Below are 20,466 nucleotides of genomic sequence, written 5' to 3'. Positions count from 1 at the left end.
TTAACCCTGTGTTGTGTTTTTTTTGTACTTTTTTTTCACAGGTGAATGGGTAGGGGTACATTGTACCTCATACTCATTCACATAGGGTGGGGGGCCGGTATCCGGGGGCCCCCTTATTAAAGGGGGCTCCCGGATTCCGATAAGCCCCCCGCCCGCAGACCCCGACAACCAACAGACAGGGTTGTTGGGAAGAGGCCCTTGTCCTCATCAACATGGGGACAAGGTGCTTTGGGGTGGGGGGGGGGGTCGCGCGGCCCCCCCCCTTCCCAAAGGCACCCCCCCCCCATGTTGAGGGCACGCGGCCTGGTACGGCTCAGGAGGGGGGGCGCTTGCTCGCCCCCCTTTCCTGGCCAGCCGGGTAGCGTGCTCGGACAAGGGTTTGTTGTGGACTTGGGGGGGGGACCCACACGCCGATTTTTTTCGGCGTTGGGGTTCCCCTTTAAGTCCATACCAGGCGGCGGGGCCAGCGAGGTCTCCGTCGCGGGCCCCGCCTACCTGGATACCCACTCGAAATGAGCGGACTTTTCTCCGGGCGGGAAAAGTCCGCTCATTTCAAAGGTACGGCGGACTGGCACACACACGGGCGGATTGTCCGCCGAAATGCGAGTCCAGCGGACAGTATTTCCAACATTCCGAAATACTTAGTCCGCCAGACTGCACGCTGAAAAAGTCCGCTGAAGCCCACACACGAGCGGACTGTCCGCTGAAATGTGTTTCGGCGGACTAAGTAGGCCAGACAGTCCGCCCGTGTGTACGCGGCTTTAGGCTCTCATCGACATAAAATGTTTGCATTATGTTTACATTGGGCATTTAGGCCATGTGCATCAAATCTGAGAGTTTTCAGGTGCCCAGGAGTTCTGCATTCCGAGACCCCAGAACTTAAGTTCCAATCATGCCCAGGTGGCGTGTATTTCAGCATGTCAGAGTGGACAGTGGGGCTGGTCCCCTCACCTGTACCTCTCCAGAGCTCAAAGACACCCAGACTCGACACACACTTAGTGTCCACGTAGCCCAACTAGGATAACTGAGCTGCTGGATTTCATACAAATGGGCAGCAAACAATCCAGCAATGATGGCACAACAAAGCCAAGATCCTTTCAGCTTCAAGCTTTCTACATCACTCAGGACAAATCAAGCTTGAGAAACGCAATATCTCCTTTATTATTTCCTCCTCATAACCCGATTTAGGTTGAAAGACACATTTCTTCTATAAGCAGAGCAGAAAATCATATTTCCTGGAAAAGGAGCCAGTTAATGACATTACGGCGACACGAGGGAAGGAATGAACTCTGTGACCTCCAATCAGCTTTTCTACAGATGGATTTTATTTAACGACAATATCAGCTATTATTGACGTATCAACAGAGCCAACTCCCTGGTTAGGACTTGCTGCTCACGGTAAAGCTTGGGTACAGGTTTTCGATTTTATAAAGTATAAACACCTTTGTATAGGTTTAGTTCCAGATTTTAAAAGCTGCATTATAATTACTAATACTCATTTTGTGTACCGATTCTTGTGCACCAAAATAAAAATAGCTCTTAGGATTAAAAACAAATCAGAATGGAAACTGCCAAAGTTGACTTGTTTTCATGATCCAGAGTGTTTATCCTTCCTTCACTACTAAATTGGATCACCAGTTAAAGTAGAACTAAATGCACAAGTCATTTTGTTAAAGGAGGATTACATCCAGTCAGTATTTTTTTTGCCATCTGTGTCCCATTGGGAAAATCTTCCCTTCAATTCCTGTCCCATAGCCACAACCGAACGCAAGAGGAAATCCCTCCAAAATGTGGGAACCCCTGGTTGCCAAAAAGGTCACTAGATGTCCTCACCTAGAAACAACTCAAAATCTAGGATTTCATATCATGCTCGGTGAAGATGGAGACACAGACAGCAATAAAAACCTGGCAATGCATTAGTCCACCTTCACTCCAAAACTAAAAAAAGAAGAAGTTTTGACTTTAGTAATATTTTAAGCACATTAAAATGTCAAGGACTCACATAGCACTAAAGAAACATTGCCACCATGTCTTTGTAAAAGTTCCGCATCCCCTCCAAACCCCTAGATATCTACCTTGCTAGTGATCCAATGTCACTTCTGCCTCCAACACAACTAGTGCTGGCCGAATATTCCGAACCTGGAAGAAGACCCAGGGAAGATGGAAGAGATGGCGATGAAGGAGAGTGCCAACATCGCAGCACTGGAGAAGAAGATCGTTTCCTTAGATAACGTGGAAATATGCGGCGTATACATGCACATTATGGCAACAACCCCCTGAGGGCCCAAAATCATGAATTTAAAGTGGAACTTTAACCACAAGGACCTCTGAGCTTTGTTGTTTACAAGTTAAAAACTGTCTTTTTTTTTGCTGGAAATGTACACACACACACACACACACACATACATATTGGGGTTCTAACAACCTGGAGAATAAAAATGGCGGTCACTGCAATACTTTCTGTCACACCGTATTTGTGCAGCGGTCTTACAAGCCCACTTTGACTCCTCCCACTTGACCACAGGAAACACCTTCTTCCTCCAGATCTTTAAAGAGAGGCACCTCCCTACCACACTTCAGTTGTAGAAGAGAGCCATAATATGGGCCCTCCGATCTGCCATACGCAAGGCGACAGATACTCTTCCGTTTATTTTTTTGGTGGTTTAGAGGTAGGCAGTTGTTAAATGGAGACAAGTCTGTTTACATCTGCTGCTATATAGGAGGTGAATGGAGGGTCCAATTGGGTCGAACTGACCGTGTGAAAGGGGCCTAAGGCTGCTTTCACACTGATGTGTTGTGGTTTACCCACACCGCAGTGCATCTGTGGCTTTCCAGCAGGTTAGCTGCACTTTGTCATAGACTTCTATTATATCCTGCAGGTGTGGTGCACTGCCTGAAAACACCAAACCCACAGGTAAAAAAAAACAGAGAGCATTTGCTATTACTTCGCTTGTAAAAGCAGCTGGCGCTATACAGGTAGCATCAGCTTATGTGGCTCTGCTGTGCAGCCACTTGCTTCGTCTATCACCATCTTCATTCACCACACTGATGCTCTGGGAATGGCAGGTTGGCAAACCGCAATCAGGGCCATCCCAGAGAAGGAGGTCACGGGCCACATCAGAGGGCTTTGCGTGCCACTGGTTGGGCACCCCTGCCTTAGGGGAAAACTTTGTAGACACCTGAAGTGCAGTCTTGCCCACTGAATAGCAGGCATTGAGATTCCAGATGGTTGCGTGCTTTGACTACGTCGCCCTGCAACCTTTCCCTTGAAGGGGCGAAGAATAGTAGGTTGTCCAAATAGGGAATTGCAGTGATTCCCTGAAGATGAAGAGGAGCTAGGGCTTCCGCCATCACCTTTGTAAAGATCAGAGGTGAGGACGACAGCCCGAACGGCAAGGCCCTGAACTGCAGATGATAAATCACACCTTTCATTTTTACTGACAGCCTGAGGATACTTCTGGGATTGGAGTGAGATTGGGATATGCAGATATGCATCCCTTAAATCTATTAATGCCATGTAACATTCTGGGGTCAGCAGATTTCTGCTTGGGGGGGGGGGGGGGGGCAGAGACAACAAAACACACACAAATTAAGTCCATCTTGAACTTTCTGTACTTGACGGATTTGTTCAGAGGTTTTAGGTTGAGGATCAATCGGAATTTTCCGGTTGGCTTTTTTACTGAGAAAAATGTGAGAATAAAAACCCAGTTGCCACCCTTCTGGTGGCACTTGGATCGCTACACCCTGCTGCATCAGCTCCTCTAATAAGGACCTGATGGCCAGGGCTTTTACTGGATCCCTTGGGGTATTCATCACAAGAAATCTTCTTGGGGGAGATTCTGTAAACTCTATTGTGTAACCTTGAGAAAGAGTGGTCAGGATAAACTGATTTGACGTTATGCCTGACCACTGCAAAAGGAAATTTTGCAGCCCTCTGCCCAACCACAGGGTTGAGTAATTGGGATTTTTCAGCTTGCGCAGGAGGATGGAAAAGAATTCCGCCCTTGCCATTAGCTTTTTTTGTGCAGACCAATTCTGCCTCCTCCCCTGGGACTTGCTGTCCTGCTCCTGAGCTCTACGAGATCGAAAAAGGCGCTTCGGGGGTTGTTTCTTCTTTAAAAGAAAGTATTTCTTCTTATTGGCTTTCCTGTTCAGAATAGTATCTATATCAGGACCAAAGAGGTGGTCACCCGAAAAGGGAATCCTGCAGCGCTTACTCTTCAATGCTGCATTGCCTAGCCAAGTCTTCAGCCACAAGGATATCCTTGCCGAATTTGTTAAGGCTGCTGATCTAGCCAACATTCTAATTGCTTCGGCTGAAGCATCCGCCATATAGGCTACTGTGAAGGACAAGGTAGTAAAAGAATCAAAAATCTCCTTTTTGGAGAAAAAAAAAAAAAAAAAAAAAAAAAAACCCCCATCTCTCAGGAGCACCCAAGAGATCCTGGCTCCCCTCCAAAAGATGTTACCTCTGGGCCGGAGGAAACAAAAACTGAAGTGTAGTAGGGAGGTGTCTCCCTTTAAAGATGGAAACAAAATGAAAAAGGTCTGCAGTCACCAGTGTATATGGAATATATTTGTGAAATACAGTGGCTGGTGGGGACAGCAGGCCAGTTTTTGGGCTAAATAGGCGTCTTCCACCCGGATTCAATAAAAAAATAAATAAATTAAAAGGTCTGCAGTCACCAGTGATACACCTCCATCCCTATATTAAAAAAAAAAAAAAGAAGAAAAAAAAAAGGGAAGAGTCGCCCTGGGACTTTAAATGAGGTGGTCACAGTTAGCCACTGAGCAACATGAGTAATAGTAGTATAAATGTTTATTTGAAAAAAATAAAAAAATAATGTATATACACATGGATAATATAGCATACTAGCTCAGCCAATGGATTTGCACATAGTAAAACTAATAAATCAAGTTGATACAAACATTATACAATGCAGTATATACCAATGCATGCTTGTTTCACGAGATCATTACTCGCTCATCAGGGGTGGATGCGGATAAAGTGTATATAAATAGACAAAAAGATGTGTCACAGTGGTAAGTGTAAGAACAATGAAAGAATGGGCCAGAGCAAAACGGCCCAATACTTACCAATGAACGAAACCAGAGTTTCCATCGCTGAACCCCCAAATGGACGGTAGTAGCCAGAGTATGGTACGGGAGCTGAGGGGGAGAATATGAACACAGGTACCCCCAAGGGGGATGCAAGGCGGCAGACATGGCATGGGTGAAGGTGAATGGTCCTAATTGAGACATTTACTGTATGTTTACAGCCGATATCTATCAAGTTACATACCTGCCTTTCTGCTGGGTTCCACACCTATTGATATATCTACCTTTATTAAATCACCCCACTTTGGAGACTGGGTCCTCTCTAGCTGCCTGCCTGTTGCATTAAGGGCCCTACTCTGCAGGTATATTATTGATACTTCTATAGTTACTATTTGACCTTGGCAATTTGGCTCTTCCCTTCTGCCTGCCCTTTCCATCGAGGGTCCATCCTGCAGGTATATCCTTTCTGCTCATACTATACATATATTTTTATATACGAGATACGTCATTAAGATGCCTACATTTTTTATTCATTTTCAATTCCACACTCCTACTTTTCTCCTCCCTTTCCTTTTTCAGGGTCCCCTGCCTTTTCCCCCTCAGTGTATCTCCTGCCTCCTCCCAGTGCCACTCTCCTGTTATCGGAGCAGGGGGGAGGGGTGGCTCCTACAGGACCCCCTTACCCTGTTAACACCTTTTTTAATTATTGCAATTCATCAGTTACCAAGTTATATATCTGAAGCACAACACACTGGAAGGTCATATCACCTGACTGTTCGACTTAAAGCGGAGGTCCACCCTAAAGTGGACCTTCCGCTCATTGGAATCCTCCCCCCCTCCGGCGCCACAATTGGCACCTTTCAGGAGGGAGGGGGGTGCAGGTACCTGTACAGTACAGGTATCTGCACCCACTCCCGGCGTAGATTCTGCAGAAGGTACGCCCCTTTCCGCAGAATCTACGCCCCTTTCCGAAAGTCCCCCGCTGCCTGCTGGGAAACACACGGATCCCAGAGATCAGCGGGGACCATCCTTATTGCGCAGCGCGACTCACGCATGCGCAGTAGGGACCCGGTAAATGAAGCCGAAAGGCTCCACTTCCCGATTCCCATACCCGAGATGGCGGCGGCGGCACCCGAGAGACGATCGAGAGATCGGCTTCGGGTGCCGACATCGCGGGCGCGCTGGGCGGGTAAGTGTCATTATTTTAAAAGTCAGCAGCTGCAGTATTTGTAGCTGCTGGCTTTTTTTTTTATTTTTATTTTTTTTAAAAAGGCGGACTCCCGCTTTAATTGTTTTTAATTCATAAGATACCGCATGTCCATATTTGCACATTTTGCTATGCAAGTACTGGGAACAATATTTTTTGGATTAATCTGTATTACTTATATGTCCGCCTCTTTTCCTAATATCCTGTCATTTGTGTTTTTTACTAGAACCATGTTTCATATACTCTACACCTACCCCTGATGGAGTGTACAATTTCATCGAAATGCGTAGAGTAAGGAGCGTTTGGGCTCACCTTATTGTGTATGGGTGCTCAACTCTGCATTATAGACATTGTTTTCTTATTTTTAATTGTTTTGTATTATTCCGTGCTTATGTATACACACATTTTGTATAAATAAAAATACAGTTTTGTACTCTATTATATGGTTGTATGTGCCTCCAAAAGTCCACCAATAGAGATTTTCTTGTCAGATCTCATATATACACACACACAGTGTAAATGTCAGTTACAAAAAAAGATGATGCTTGACGTCACTTCTGCCCTGCAATGGTATGGAGACTGGTGGGGGCCATCTTCCCCTCACTCGTCTCCATACCAAGCCAGAAAGTGGACCCAATCGCCTCTGCCGCTACCGACGGCTCCGGTAAGCGGCGGAGGGCACTGGAGAGCAGCGGGAGGGGGCTGCTGCCATAACGATATCCCTCTTCAAAGTGCCGACGTATATTGGCATGAGCTGGTCCGGAAGCAGTTAAGAAAAATAAATACCGTATATACTCGAGTATAAGCCGAGATTTTCAGCCTCTTTTTTGAGGCTGAAAGTGCCCCCCTCGGCTTATACTCGAGTCATCGCTGTCTGTCTGCCCGATCAGCGTGTCGAGCAGACAGACAGCGGCCATTCTAGGATTCAAAGGCCGCGCCTCCGTCTCCGCCTTCGCCTGTGATAGGCGGAACACTGAATTTCCCAGCAGTCTGTGTTCCGCCTATCACGGACGTCCTCTCATCCTCGTCCGTAGTATGAGGATGAGCGGACGTCCATGATAGGCGGACCACTGACTGCTGGGAAATTGAGTGTTCCGCCTATCACGGACATCCGATAGGCGGAACACTCAATTTCCCAGCAGTCAGTGGGAAATTGAGTGTTCCGCCTATCACCGACGGAGGCGCGGCTTTTGAATCCTAGAATGGCCACCGACGAAGAGCTGCGGGACGGGCCGGGACGCAGGCCGGGACGGGACGCAGGCCGGGACGGGACGGACACAGGCCGGGACGGACACAGGCCGGGACGGACACAGGCCGGGACGGACACAGGCTGGACGGACACAGGCTGGACGGACACAGGCTGGACGGACACAGGCTGGACGGACACAGGCTGGACGGACACAGGCAGGCTGGACACAGGTAGGCTGCACGGACACACACACACAGGGATGGATGGACACACACGGATGCATGGACACACACACACACAGGGATGGATGGACACACACACACACGGATGCATGGACACACACACACACACACACACGGATGCATGGACACACACACACACACACACACGGATGCATGGACACACACACACACGGATGCATGGACACACACAGGGATGGACAGGCATGTCTCACCCTCGGCTTATACACGAGTCAATAATTTTTTCCAGTTTTTTGGGGGTAAATTGGGGACCTCGGCTTATATTCGGGTCGGCCTATACTCGAGTATATACGGTAAATAAAATATATTCGAAAAAAATTTACACAAAGGCTTGCAAACACACACTAAGAAAATCAGGCGAACAAATCGTACAATTTTCCTCATACGACAAATGTTTTATTTTATCATTTATGGACCCTGGTCATGCACAGTCTCTCTTTTCTAATTATTCTCGTATGAAAGTCGTACGAAAAACGGTACACATTAACTGCTTAAGGACTACCCCAAATACATACACTGCGGCAAGGCAACCCTTAAAGAGGAAGTAAACCCTGATGGGTTTACTTCCTCTTTGATTCCCTGCAAAGGTAAAGCATAATGGACTACTATTCATCGCATAGTATGCCATTATGTGCCACTTACCCGACACAGGAGCCAGCAAAGTCACCGCTGTCCCCTGTAGTCCGGCGCATCCATCTTCTCGGTGGGACTCGCTGCTCCGCCGCTGTCATTCGGCGAAGCCGCGATGACGTCACTCCCACGCACGGGAGCCGCCACTCGCGGCATATCGCCGTTGACCGCGATAAGGGTTTACAACCACTTTAAGTGCAAAATCACGTTCATGTACAAGATTTCTTCTTCTGGATCTGGGGTGGGCACGCAGCGCTCGAGACCCTGCTCCCGCTGTGATTGGAAACAGCGGGAGCCAATCAGCGGGTCCGATGTCCACTGGGAACCCATGTAAACAAGATTGCTGTTCTGCTAGTAAGGAGCAAGCAGGAACATGTATCTGGGTCTTACAGTGCAATCATCCCTCACACTATAACAAACCACTCCTAGGGAACACATTTAACCCTTTGATCGCTCCTGGTGTTAACCCCTTCCCTGGCAGGGTCATTCGTACAGTGGCAGTGCATTTGTTTATTTATTTTTTTAACACTGATCACTATATTGGTGTCAGATTTATCTGCCTCAATCCCGCTAAAAATTGCTGATCATCACCATTACTAGAAAAAAAGAAAATAATATATAATAATAATTTTAAATAAAAAGTCCATAAATCTATCCCAAAGTTTACAGACGCTAGCAATTTAGCTCAAACCCTATACGCTTATTGGGATTTTATTTTTACCAAACATACGTAGCAGAATACATATTCACATAAATTGATGAAGAAATTTGATTTTTTTTTTTATATTGGATAGGTTTTAGAGCAGAAGTAAAAATTAAACTTTGGGGGTTTAGTTGCGTACAATTCTTCAAATGACATTATGCGTGTACAAGTGCATGTATTTACAAGTGCGTACACAAGTAAAATACTCCGATATGTATAACCTGAACTCAGTTGTGTCGCCATTAAAACGCAGTGCACATTTTCATTCGCAAATGCAGCTGTACGTATATGGCATCACTGTACATAGAAAACGACACGCTGCATGCATCTAAACTCAGCGTATCAGATGCCCAATTGAATGAGCCCTTAGATAAAGATCAGATGACATTTTGAAGCTATTGATGCAGAAATATTTTACATTCCTACAAGCTCATAAAAGGGGTTTTAACACGGCACCCTTCAGAAGAGTCTTCAGTGCTCAGTATTCCCGTCATTCAATGTTCACTGACATAAGCAGGTAGAAAATGAGCAAGCAGTGTGCAGCCCGAGTGCTCAGTGTCACCAACCGCCTCCCATACAAACACAATCACATCACTTTCCCTGCTCTACCACATGCCTGAGTGCAACAGATCTGTAATATATCCCCACAACTCTCCTCCCCGATCTGAACGGCTGCCAAGAACACCAGAATATCAGCAACATGCTGCCACCATCCCTCCCCAGAGACTGCTGCATGAATGCATCTGACCAGCCCACAATGAGACAGTTTGTAAATACAAAATAGTTGATGTATTGAAGCAAAGATTCAGAATATAGTGCAAATAAATGTATGTTGTATTTACCTGTATAGACAAAATCCTCCTTGTTCAACTGAAATTGCCACGTCTACGGTTTTCTAATCTATAATTTGAATCGCTGCAAGAAAAAAAAAAAAAAAAAAATTTTAAGAAAATAAAATTTTAATAATAAAGCCTGCGGAAGAACATGAGATGCTACTGTACAGTAGCTGCTATTTGTAACCTTTTTTATGCCTTGATACGTTCTCCAATGCAAAAATTGTGTCACTTTTATTATATATTTTATATACACACACACACACACACACACAGGAAATAAATAAAATAATAAAAATCTACAAAAATTATATTGTTAAAAATGTCAGGTTTCTGTGAAACCCCAGTATCCTCTTCTTCAGTGAGTGGTCTGGTTTAAGATAAAAGTTGTCTCTGTGGTGGATTCGCCGAGAGGTCACTTATATCCCCCCCACCCCCAGGATCCGATGCCCTCCACCGCTCAACAGAGCCGTGTGCAGCGGTGGAGGCAATCGGATCTTTCTAGTGGCCCAACATGGAGACGAGTGAGGGGGGAAGATGGCCATATCCATATCATTGCAGGGTGGAAGCGACATCAAAAACGTCACTTCCACCCACAGCTCTTTAAAAAAAAAAAAAAAAAAAAAAACCACACACACACACACACACACACACACACACACACACACCCCAACCCCATTCTCCCCCCCAATTTTTTTAAATCATTTTTTTTATTGCATTTTACTGTAAATATGAGATCTGAGGTCTTTTTGACGCCAAGCTCATATTTAAGAGGTCCTGTCATGTTTTTTTTCTATTCTAAGGGATGTTTACATTCCTTGTAATAGGAATAAAAGTAAAAAAAAATAAAAAAAAATAAAAAAATAAAAAAAAAGTGTCAAAGTGTACAAATAAAAAAACACGCCCTGTCCCAACGGGCTCACGTGCACGTGCAGAAGCGCACGAGTAGCGCCCGCATATGTAAACGGTGTTCAAACCACACGTTAGGTATTGCCGCAATCAGTAGAGCAAGAGCAATAATTCTCGCCCTAGACCTCCTCTGTAACTTAAAACCTGCAACCTGTAGAATTATTTTTTTGTTTTTAAACGTCGCACATGGAGATTTTTAAGGGTAAACGTTTGTCACCATTCCACGAGCAGGCTCAATTTTGAACATGACGTGACATGTTGGGTATCAATTTACTCGGCGTAACATTACCTGTCACAAGATAAAAAAAAAAAAAAATTAAAAAAATAGTGTATTTTTTCCAAAAAAAAAAGTGCTCTTGTAAGACCGCTGCGCAAATACAGTGTGACAAAGTATTGCCATGATCACCTGTTCAGCTTTTCTAGTAGGTCTTTCCTGACATTTTCTTGGTCACATCCTACAGCAAAAGTCATGGTTCACAGAAAGCTTAAAAGCATCAGAGGGATCTCATTGTTGAAAGGTACCGGTATCAGCCAGGAGAAGGGTACAAAAGAATTACCAAGGCATTAGATATACCATGGAACACAGGGAAGACAGCTATGAAGTGGAAAAAACATGACACAACAGCGACATTACCGGGATCTGGATGTCCCTCCAAAATGTATGAAAAGGCGAGAAGAAAAAACTGGTCAGGGAGGCTGCCAAGAGGCCTACAGCAACATTAACCCCTTCCCGCCGAGCGTACGCAGATGTGCGTACTCGGCTTCCGGGGGGGTATAACGGGCTGATGTCCGCACCTGCAGGCATCATTCCGGTACCGTTTTTTTTAGCAGGCGATTGGCTATCCAGTCATAACAACCGATGCGGCTAAAAGCCGCTCGGCTGTTATGCCGGAGGAGCGGGAGGGGACGTCCCCCCCTCCCGCCGCTGTTACCGGTGCTCCCGCTCGATCGGAAGCACCGATTCCTGGTGCGATTCCTCCGGCCAGTCTCCTCATAGTAAACACGGAAGCGACGTCATGACGTCACTTCCCGTTTACTCGGCTGGCAATGGCGCCGGTTTAAAAAAAATATCCGGTATTCAGAATCGCAGTTTTTGGCGATCTGAATACATTGAAGTGTAAAAGGAGGGGTGGGGGGGGGGGGGGGGGGGACTTTTAGACCACCGATCCCTCCATAAAGAGTATCTGTCACCGCCTATTACTGTCACAAGGGATGTTTACATTCCTTGTGACAGCAATAAAAGTGATAAAATGTATTTATTTATTTTAAAACAATTTAGTCATTTTAAAATAAAATAAAAAAATTTTAAAGCGCCTGCCGTCCCCGCGAGCTTGCGAAGCAAAGAAAACGCATACGGAAGTCGCGCCCGCGTATGTACACTGTGTTCAAATCACACATGTGAGGTAACGCCGCGACCGTCAGAGCGAGAGCAATAAGTCTAGCACTAGACCTCCTCTGTAACGCTAACCTGGCAACCGTAAAAAATGTTTAAAGCGCCGCCTATTGAGATTTTTTTTAGGTACCGTACTTTGTCGTCAATTCACAAGTGCGTGCAATTATAAAGTGTGACATGTTTGGTATCTATTTACTCGGCGTAACATTATCTTTCACATTATGCAAAAATAAAAAATAAAAAAAAAATGGGATAATTTTACTGTTTTTTTTTTTTTTTAATTCATGAAAGTGTCCCTTTTCCCAAAAAGTTGCATTTAAAACACCGCTGCGCAAATACCGTGTGACATAAAATATTGCAACAATCGCCGTTTTATTCTCTAGAGTCTCTGTTATATATATATATATATATATATATATATATATATATATATATATAAATAAAATGTTGTTTGGGGGTTCCAAGTAATCATGAAAGGGTTAAAGGAGCTGCAGGAATATCTGGCTGTGTGGTACATGTAACAACAATCTCCTGTATTCTTCATATGTCTGGGCTATGGGGTAGAGTGGTTAGACGGATGCCTTTTCTTACCAAGAAAAAAAAAAAAAAAAAAAACAGATAACCAAGCCTGGATAAATTTGACAAAAACACATCTGAAGTCTCCCAAAAGAATGTGGGAAAATGTGTTCTGGTCTAATGAAACCAAGGCTGAACTTATGGCACAATATAGAAAGCTGAACATGAAGAGGAACTTCATTTTTTCAGCATGACAACAACCAAAAGCATACATCCAAATCAAAGGAATGGCTTCACCAGAAGATTAACGTTTTGGAAAGGCACAGCCAGAGACCAGACCTGAATCTGACTGAAACTCTGTGGGGTGATCTGAAGAGGGCTGGGCACAGGAGATGCCCTCACAATCTGACAGATTTGGAGTGTTTTTGCAAAGAAGAGTGGGCAAATATTGCCAAGTCAAGATGTGCCATGCTGATAGACTCAAAAACACAGAGTGTTGTAATAAAAATCAAAAAAAGTATTAGTTTAAGGGTGTGCACACTTATGGAACCATATTTTAGTTTTACTTCCCTTCACCTAAAAGATTTCAGTTTGTTGTTAAACTGAGTTGTACAGTTTAGAGATCACATTATAGGTGGAAACGTTTCTGAAATGATTCATCTCATTTTTTTTGTATAGAAAATATACATAGCAGGTCTAATAAACTACTGGTATTTTAGCAAATGGAATACTAGTTTATGAAATGTCCACAGAATTGTCTAACCACTTGAGCTCAGGAAGATTTACCCCCTGCATGACCAAGCCATTTTTTGCCACTTAGCTATTCATTACTTTGACAATTGTGAGGTCATGCAACGCGGTACCCAAACAAAACTGACATTCCTCCCAGGTTTTTGGACCCTAATTTGTCCTTTTTCCTAGTGCAGCACGCAGAGTCATTTGGGAATAGTGAATATATACAGAATGCCCATACCAGGCGTGAATTGGTAATTGTGAAGGGTGGATGGATGGATAACAGGGGATGGGTATGGAAGAAAAGAGTAGAAAAAAAAAGGGAAGGTACAATCCCCCCCAAAGTTTGTCCCTTTAATTATCAGATGGCTTTTCACTTTTTTTTTTTTTTTTTTTTTATTTGTGTTTTTCTGCACTTTCACTCCCCCCCCCCCCCCTTTCATTTGGAATGTCAAAAACAAATAGGGGTGACGGGAGGTGAGAACCATAGTAAGTTTTTTTTTTTGCATTTAGACGAGGGATGCCGCCACCTCTCAACTTACCTCCTCTTTGGGGAAGAATTATGATATACATTTTGTTATTAGGGTAAAGTTCTGGGAGATGCACCTTTAAGTCTTTGTAACTGTATTTATGTTGTGTTGTTCTTGAGATGTCAGTGCATTGAATGAATATTCTTTTGGTCCTTTACGATTACATTTTGCTTTGTAACCTCTTCTCTATGGGGAGATGGGATGAAAAATGGACCACATTTCCGTTTTCATCTGATCTGATCCGCCAGATGGATGGAAAATAGGGTCACCATCTGTCTGGATTTTACAGACAAGATCGATTTTCGGGGGATGTCAGCGGACATGTCACAGCTGAACACCGCCACTCCATAGGAGGCGCATACAGCATCCAACCAGGTCTGCCTGAAAAACTGATAGGTGGACCGATCGGAAAGCCCACGTGAAAGGGGCCTTAAAAACAAAAAAATGCATATTTTTTTTCGGTGGTATATGACCACCACAATATAAAAACTGAAAATAGACCAAAGATTATAAAAAATAAAAATGATATATACACACCCACATATTTTATACAACTTTCTGCTACAAAACAGATCCAAAAAAAAAAAAAATAATAAAAAAAAAAAAAAAAAAAAAAAAAAAAAACACATTTAAAAAAAATAAAAAACTAAATGTATTCATAAATTGTGACCAAAAATGTATTCTGCTACATGATGATAAAAAAATCCCCATAAGTTTTTATTGATTGGTTTGCAAGTTATAGCACCTACAAATCATGAAGCAAGGGGTCAAAAATGTGTCTGTGTGTAACGTGTGTACAGCGTGCTGCTTTTACCAAGAGATCTCTGTTTCTCATCCCTGCTTTGCAGGGATGAGAAACTGACAGATTGCTCCCTCTATACAGAGCTCTGTGTTGTTTACCAAACAAGAGTTTTGGGCTGCGATTGCCCACAGCCAATCAGTAGGACCCAGCTGTGAATTATTAGCCCGGGACTTGCTGATAGGCTCCCACTGTGTGCATTCATAGCAGGTGCCAAATGGAGGGCGCACATGTGCGTTCCCAAAACCTGGAAGTAGGCAGCGACGTATGGGTACATCGCTTTGTCTATAGCGGCCACCCGTCCATAATACATTGCAGGCGCAAAATGGTTAACTGCATGCCATCCAGGCCAATACTGACATTTCTCGCAAATGCTAAAAATCAGCATTTTTGCTGGAAAATTACTTAGAACCGCCAAACAGGATTTTTCTAAAAGCAGAAGCCCTGGAAAATAAAATGGTGGGCGTATTTTTTTTTTTTTTTTTTTTTTTCTTTAAACGTTGCACGATATATGAGCAGCTGTTAATGAAAAAGATTTTCATGAAGAATACAAAAATGTATATGCATTTTGCATGAGCAAACACAATGTAATAAACACATCTGGTAAGGCTACACTGTCAGGGAAACATCAGCTGCGGTGCCAACATCACTGGACTCCAGGACAGGTAAGTGTCCTATTGTTAAAAGCCAGGAGCGGCAGTATGTGTACCTGTTGGCTTTTAAAAAAAAAAAAAATAAAAAAAATAAATAAAAAAAAAAAAAAAAAAAAAAAAAAGGTGAAAAACCTTTCATGCTGCATGTTGATAGAAAAATTAGATACATCCGACCAAGACAAGGATTTGTCAGTCCTGTTAGTCCACTAGCCTGGTAATGTAAATATCCATTTCACTGAACTATTCTTGTGTTATTAATCTGTCGCCACATCAGCAAGTACTCATCTGGAAAACCCCAACCGTGACCTTCTGTTCTTTGGTTCCCTTTGTTCTGTTAACCACTTGTTTACTGGGCACCTAAACCCCCCCTCCTGCCCAGACCAATTATCAGCTGTCAGCGCTGATGCACTTTGAATGACAATTGCGCGGTCATAAAACACTGTACCCAAAATGAAATTCTTATCATTTTTTCCCCCACAAATAAAGCTTTCTTTTGGTGGTATTTAATCACAGCTGGAACAGGTCGGAGAAGAAAGAAGACAAACAAGACACACCACCACACAATTACCGGCTCTGTTGACATCACATGATCAGCTGTCATTGACTGACAGCTGATCATGTGGTAAGGGGGGGGGGGGGGGTCGGAACCGACCCCTTACTCCGATCTGTGATCCAGCGCAATGTTTCTCAACGCCAGTCCTCAAGGCGCCCCAACAGGTCATGTTTTCAGGATTTCCATTAGTTTGCACAGGTGATTTGATCAGTTTCACTGCCTTAGTAATTACCGCATCAATTTCATCTGAGGAAAATTCTGAAAACATGACCTGTTGGGGCGCTTGGAGACTGGAGTTGAGAAACACTGATCCAGCGAGTCTCAGATTCGCTGGTCACAGAGCGTGCTGCGTGCACCCTGCAGGGGGCGCACAGGCCGCTCGGACATGGGAGGACATTAATGGATGTACACCAGGCAAAGCAGGTCTGCACTGTAGCCGTTATTCAGTTATAGCGCGGATCTGAAGTAATAAAAAAAATAAAAAAAAAGGGATAGAAATTTCATATGGGTACAGTGTTGCATGACCACGCAATTGTCATTCAAAATGTGATATTTTATGTGCAGATTCCCCAAAAAAAAAAAATAGGAAAGTGTCACCCACATATCACATTCATGCCATATTAAACGAGATCACTCCCAAAACTAGGGCTACCAATACGTTCATCAGCCTGTTATTCCATAAGTTTTGGTGCAGGTATAGATTTTTTTACATCTACATCCCACCCATTGCTTGGGGAAATGACATTCACACAGAGCTGATCACCCCCAGGATTGCTGCCAGTCTCACCATCCTTCCCACCTGCCAGGAGAACGGCCAATCTCACTGTTCTTCCCACCTGCCAGGAGTGCTACCAGTCTCGCCATCTTTCCCACCTCCCAGGAGAACTGTCAGTCTCACTTTCCTACCCAACCCCCAAGAGCACCACCAGTTTCTCACCGTCCTACCCACTTCCCAGAAGTGCTACCAGTCTCACCATCCTACCTAGACCCCTCCCCCCCCAGGAACGCTTCCAGTCCATCCCATCCACCCCTTGTGATAATGCAGACTGATCCCCTAGGAAGGCATCTGATACAAGCAACAGACTTAGCTGCAATCCAGAACATTCTCATCAGTCCATTGAGAGGACACCAGACCCCTGAACCTCATTAACCCAAAACACATTTCAGTCTCACGCTAAGTTTAGTAATTAGGAAAGCAAGCAGATGCCCTCTTAACTAACCCGTCATTGTAAATAACTTAGCTGGAGTAGTCAGCGAATACACATTGCTGCCCATCTTTTCTTGTAGAGTCAAAAAACATCAGGGGATTTTAAAACTTCCGAGCAGATAATGGTACGACCAGAAGGACATTTTACTTGTAGCTGTTAATTAGAAGCGTTTTAAGCCCAAACACCACTTTATTAGAAGGTGCAGGAAGCAAACGGGACACAATACCTCTTCTAGTTGAAATAGAAACTCAATACCCATCATATTTAGAATCATTTAAAAGGAAATTCCATGCTAGACAATATTACACCAGAATTAAAACTGTATGTATTTTAAAGATACTAACATCTGTACTGTAGGGAGCATCCACTGCATCGTCATAAAACTGTAACATCCCATCGGCCACTCCTCACACCTCTTAATTGGTCAGATAATTGCTGTCCGTGTGTAGAACATTGACAAGAAAAGGAGGGGCTACATCCATAGTCTGGAGCGCTCCTTTACCATCAAAGCAAAAGAACACCTGCCAAGGTTTATGAGAGCCACTGACTGCACCATCGTCCTTAAAGATTGGACTTTAACAACCAGGACTTGTTAAGTATTTTTCATTCTTCAATCCTTTGTATTCTGTTGTATTATTGTTCCTTTTTAAACTTTAAATACCTTTTTTTTCCCCCCTGTAAATATTTTGCTTGCACCAATTTTTTTCTATCTTTTTAATTAAATATTTTAAAGTCATTAATATTGTCTCTAATGCACTTAGAACTTTTAAAAAGTAACTCCACTTTTGCTCTCTGGGTGATCTACTGTATGTACAGTGCAGGGATTTTAACACACTTTGTTGCACATTCCTGCATTTTATTATTCTGAAGAAATAGCTGTTTGTCTGTGTCCAGGTGTAGAGTGAATCTATATGGGAGTGATTTTAGAATTATCAATTAGCTGCTGAATTTGCAAGACTGAGGAAAGTGGCAGGGACTGCAGCCTTCTAGTGATTTCCTTTTGGGAGTATTTAAAAAAAAAAAAATGCTTTTTTGTTACAGGGGATGCCCAAAATCTGACTTGGATTGCAGAATTCTGGAAAAGTCAGTCACACAAGCAGGAAATCACATTTCTGGGGGGGTTCTGTACAGCATCTGTCTACAGATTGCCTCCAGGTATCCACATTGCATTTTACAGAAGGTTACAATGCTGCAGATTGAAAGGGAAAGGCAAATTTTAAAACCATTATATGACAATATGACTTGTGTCACAGTTGTATACGCTACATTATTTTTTATTTGCATTTTTTTTTTTTACCCTCAATAATGGAGTTACTCTTTAAAGAATCCCTGTCTCTTTGAAAAAGGCTACTATATGGCAAATCTCTGGATATACTGGTCTGTGGTGACAGAACAGAATATAGGTAGAACCCTATCTGGTGGCAGTGTGGCAAAGCTAAACCCAGTGACAGGCGCTCTCAGTCGGTTGTGGTGCCACAAGCTGGAAAATCCTTGTGCAGGGTGAGGCTGAAAGTGGCATTGCCATGTATCAGTGAGAGAGTGATTTAAGGTTGACCAGTCATTTGTAACAAGCTGGTGAAGGTGGCAGTGGTCTGATGCCTTGTCACACAGCCCTGGAGCGCTGCCAGTCTCTACAACCTAACCACCACCCAAGAGCTATGCCAGTCTCACCATCCTACTTACCTCCCAGGAGCACTGCCAGTCTCACCAATATACACACCCTCCAAGGAGCGCTGCCCGACTCACCATCCTACCTACCTCCCAAGTGCACTGTCAGCCTCGCCAATATAGCCACCTCCCAGGAGTGCTGCCGGTGTCACCATGCCTCCCACCTCCCAGGAGTGCTGTCAGTCTGACCATGATACACACACCCTTCAAGAGCGCTGCCAATCTCTCCATCCTGTCCATCTCCAAGAGTGCTGCCAGACTGCCAATCTATCAGAAGCACTGCCAGTCTTACCATTCCACCCACCCCTTTAGGAGAACTGAACCATACTGCCCACCTCCCAGAAGCGTTGCCAGTCTGACCATCTTACCTACCTCCCAGGAGCACTGCCAGTCTCACAATTATACACACCGTCCAAGAGTGCTCCCAGTCTGCCCATCCTACCCATCAGGAGCACTGCCAGTCTCACCATCCTAAATCCCAAGTGCACTGTCAGCCTTGCCAATATACTCACCTCCCAGGAGTGCTGCCAGTGTCACCTTCCCACCCACCTCCCAGTCTCACCATTATACACACCCTCCAAGAGCTCTACCAATCTCTCCATCACCAAGAGCACTGCCAATCTAGCAGGAGCGCTGCCAGTCTCACCATCCCAACCACTCCTTAGAAGCACTGAACCATCCTACCCACCTCCCAGGAGCGTTGCCAGTCTCACCATTATACACACCCTCCAAGAGCGCTCCAAGTCTGCCCATGCTACCCATCAGGAGCACTGCCAGTCTCACCATCCTACCTACCTCCCAAGTGCACTGTCAGTCTCGCCAATATACCCACCTCCCTGGAGTTCTGCCAGTGTCACCATCCCATCCACCTCCCAGGAGTGATGCCAGTCTTTCCATCCTTCCCACCTCACCCCAGGATCCCCATCCCTCTCCTGCAGCAGCCTTACCTCGGACAGAGAGGCAGTTCCAGTCCCCCTGGTACTCCAGATCCTCCTGTCACCTATGGTCACTGCCAGCCTCTCCACCATCAGCCATTGGCAGTGCCAGGGTGAGGAGTCCGGAGCACCGTTATGTCACAGACAGGTTACTCACTTGTTCCAGAAGGATGAGCTCCGGGGATGAGAGGGATGCTAATCGGGAACAGAACACGGGCTATCCAGCACCCAGGTGGGCGGGTCAGGAGGAGCTCTCCCCAAAGGTCCCCGGAGTGTGGGCGGAGAGAGGGCGCCAGAGATCTTCCTGCCCACAATCCACAGCGATACTATCAGACGGGAGACTCCGTGATGACAGCAAGACGAGCTCAGCCCGTACTTATCGGCCTGGAAAAGTCTGGCGACATCTTGTGGAGAGCGTCCGTCTCTGCAGCGCTCCGGAGGCGGCTGGATAGTGTGTGTCTGTAGAAAGAGAGGGGAGGGGCCAGCTGGGCACTGACTGATCTTTATTAGATCAGATCCCTACCAGGTGTATGAGGGCTCATCAATGTCTACATGTCATCTCTGAGTGTACACAGATCACTGTCAGGTGTATGAGGGCTCATCAGAGTCTACATGTCATCACTGAGTGTACACAGATCACTGTCAGGTGTAAGAGGGCTCATCAGAGTCTACATGTCATCACTGAGTGTA

The 20,466-nt window shown here is 44.7% G+C and overlaps 1 protein-coding gene across 2 annotated transcripts in view; it reads right to left on the bottom strand.

Moving 5' to 3' along the window:
• SGMS1 (sphingomyelin synthase 1) overlaps positions 1-20,142 on the bottom strand; it is a 442,300-nt gene extending 422,158 nt beyond the window's left edge. For both annotated transcript variants that reach the window (XM_077454148.1, XM_077454149.1), the window contains exons 1-2: positions 19,934-20,142; positions 9,890-9,962 (exon numbers count right to left, since the gene is read on the bottom strand). The gene's annotated coding sequence lies outside the window, so the exon portion shown is untranslated. The remainder of the gene's footprint in view (positions 1-9,889; positions 9,963-19,933) is intronic.
• Between the last annotated feature and the right edge of the window lie 324 nt (positions 20,143-20,466).

The sequence above is a fragment of the Lithobates pipiens genome, unplaced genomic scaffold (genome assembly GCF_037356315.1).
Source record: "Lithobates pipiens isolate NorthernLeopardFrog02 unplaced genomic scaffold, aLitPip1_a1.2 Scaffold_25, whole genome shotgun sequence".
Lineage (NCBI taxonomy): Eukaryota > Metazoa > Chordata > Amphibia > Anura > Ranidae > Lithobates > Lithobates pipiens.
This window is presented reverse-complemented; position numbering and strand designations above follow the sequence as displayed.